Source organism: Gossypium hirsutum, chromosome D10, assembly GCF_007990345.1.
Source record: "Gossypium hirsutum isolate 1008001.06 chromosome D10, Gossypium_hirsutum_v2.1, whole genome shotgun sequence".
Taxonomy (NCBI): Eukaryota; Viridiplantae; Streptophyta; class Magnoliopsida; order Malvales; family Malvaceae; genus Gossypium; species Gossypium hirsutum.
The window spans coordinates 45,009,286-45,012,452 of record NC_053446.1 but is presented as its reverse complement, the minus strand read 5'-3'; the positions used below and the strand labels follow the sequence as shown (position 1 = coordinate 45,012,452).

General features: G+C 30.6%; 1 long non-coding RNA gene across 1 annotated transcript; it reads right to left on the bottom strand.

Moving 5' to 3' along the window:
• Positions 1-720: 720 nt before the first annotated feature.
• LOC107914939 (uncharacterized) lies at positions 721-2,832 on the bottom strand. The gene is made up of 2 exons (XR_001689094.2): positions 2,553-2,832; positions 721-2,066 (listed from the first exon to the last, which is right to left on the bottom strand). It is a non-coding gene; the product is annotated as an uncharacterized lncRNA (long non-coding RNA).
• Between the last annotated feature and the right edge of the window lie 335 nt (positions 2,833-3,167).

Genomic DNA, 3,167 nt, shown 5'->3' with positions numbered 1-3,167 from the left:
ATAATTTATATATATAAAATTATATTTTATATATTTTTAATTTAATAATATTATAAAAAAGTTGGTATATTATAAAAATATATATATTTTCTAAAAAGTCCAAATGTGGCTACCCCTTTATATAGCGCAGGTCTCTCCCATGATTTGTCGATACGGGATTCGTCTAGGGTGTTAAATCCAAATGTGGTGCCCCAAACTTGGTCGGGTCAGTCCGACCCGAATTTAAGATGTCATATTAGTCATCGGAGTGACCCGGACCAGAACTGACATACTCGCATGTGATTTACTAACTATAATATTAATTAAGATATCAGCGGAAAACAATTATATGCTTGCTACATCATACATGATCAATTACAAGCAAATTAAACCTATTTGCATGCTTATTTAACAAGAATTCATGTCTTTAGCACACACAGGGGTAAAATCATTATTTCATGCTTATCATATGAGTACCATAAATATAATTAACTAATGACATGTGTTAGTCCTGGAACAATTAATTTTACCCTTGGTAAAAGAATCATCTTAGTTCGATTATAATATCTCAATTAATTTTAGAATCAATTAAATAGAGACTAATTTTGTAAAAAATTCAAATTATTGAGAATTATCCAAAATAAAAAATTCATAGCATTTATACCAAATTAAACATTTACAACATAAGCATGTAAACTTTCAAACCTTTTCAAAAACATCTCGGCCTCAAAAAATCCAAACTCAACAAGATAAATTTTTTATTCATCCATTTCAAAGGTACCTAAATAGTCAAAATATACCAAATCACCTCTTGAAATATGCCTCAAGTATCAGAATACCAACATGCTAATTTTACCATGTTTTAGCTACTCTATTAACTTTCTAAACATAAAACATACCTCCAACATGCATCAAAATTAATCAGCCATATATCATCAATATAAATCTTCAGCGAGTAAACAAACAGTCCATAAACAACATAAAATGTCTAATCCCAAAAGTCCATATCACATTGCCTTTACGAACTAACAGAAGTTTCACCTACCCGAGATGGTAGATTCCCTTAGTGCACTTAGCTCACTTCCCTTGGTATTTGACTTGTAGCTAATTTAAAATGAAGAGTGTGAGCTAAACATAGCTCAGTGAATGTTAAGGTTACTACTAAGTAAATATAATTATCCAAAGTTAAGCAAGGCATGCTAAAACTTAACTACTCAACATGCTAAAACTTAACTACTCAATCATGTTTTCAAAGTAGAGAACATGCTTTTAGATTTCAAATACCACACATACATACTTAACCACAACGTATAACAACCTACGGATCTCAAGTAGCATCATCAAAAGATATATTGGCATTTAAGAACCATGCAACACATATATGCTTACATGAACATTGGATACTCGGATCTCCAAACACACCAAAGACTCAATAGCCATACACTATTCCATAAGTGTAGCTCATGGCTAACACTCTCCAAACACACCACGGTGTCCCAGTGAATAACAGATAGTGGTGCGTACTCACAATCCTATGACATGTAAAATGTATCCAATAGTTCCAAGTGATCAAAAAACCAATACACCATAATAACACATGGTTTATTATTGTTTTATGCCCATTATACAACCATTTCAAATTTTCACAAATACTTTACACATTCACTTTGCATGCTCACACATATAGGTGTTTACAACACTTTCACAATGCTCATAAATCCTCACACACTTAGACTTGCATACATGTGCATAAAAATGGCAACTCACATCACATATACATATATTAAATCACATTTACTTACAAGTTTACACACTTACACATCATCAACAAAGCATCACATAGGCATACTTTACTCAACACAAGAAAAGGTAAAAAAAACTTACACCAAAGCCTTTAATCTCATTTAAGACCTCCTAAGCCTTTGATTAACATCTGAAATCACACTTACTAGAAGCCAAACACCAGAACACTCACATTGACGCTTCTAATCAATTTCTCCTTGCCTCTTGACTTGCTTGATGAATGCACCAATGGATCCGACAATTCAACCACACCACATATAACATACATATATGTTAAAGCACATCTGAAAGCACCAAAAATTCAAACAAAACCACATACTACAGTCTCTATTTTTCAGATAAAAAACTTAGCCGAAACTAACCAAAATTTAGATTTCTCAATCTGGATCTATTCTAACCATTCAATAATTATTCTAAACACTTAATTATACTTTAAAGAATCGATCTAAACTAATTTAGACTTAAGAAATTCGAAGTTGCACTTTTCCGAAAAAAATCCTCCATTAACAAGCTTTAAACTCAACTTTGTTATTAGATTTCTTAAAAATCCTTCATGATCTATTGATTTAAGAATAAACCCTCTTAATCTAGTAAAATTTAGTTGAAAAATACTTTAAATTAGAGATTTAGTAAAGAGATACGAGATTTACAATTTTCAAGGTCATTTCGAACAAAATTAGCGGATATATGATAAATCCATTTAAACTTAAGTTAAACTCGAATTAAAGACTCAAATAAACTAAAACCATGATCAGGAATCTGAAATTTACCCTAGCTTGGATCAGCAATGGCTGATTTTGAAAATCATCTGCTGCAACTTTGAAAAACAATAGAGAAATTGATATAATTTATAGGATCTTTTTGAAAACTTGGTGAATATTTGGCGTTAAGATGAGAGAAATTTCATATATGGGATGAGAATTTGAGAGAATTTGAGAGCTTTAAAAAAATAAAATGAATGCCAATGGAAGAGATGAACAACGTGGGTTATAACCTTTAAAGGAAGAACACCGAATTTTTTAAAAAAAAATTGGCTATTTGACACATAAACACTCCTATCTTTCCCTTGTTTTACTATTTAGTCATATGTCTCAATTAATCACTCATTTCTTAATTATTCGAATTTAAATCTATTACTTTATTTTTAAAAAAGACTCAATTTAATTGAAATTAAATCTTCAAAATCCATTTTCCCTTTTTTTCTTACAAAAATCATTTTACTAAATCAATTTTTTGAATTTATAATTTCGAGTTCCTACTTCTGTACCAATCTCATCCTTTCTCGAAATTAAACCTGACTCCTAAATCGAGAATCCAATCCACTAACTCAAAACTACTGAGTCTAATTTTAGGGTATGACAACTCTTCCCCTCTAAAAATAAATT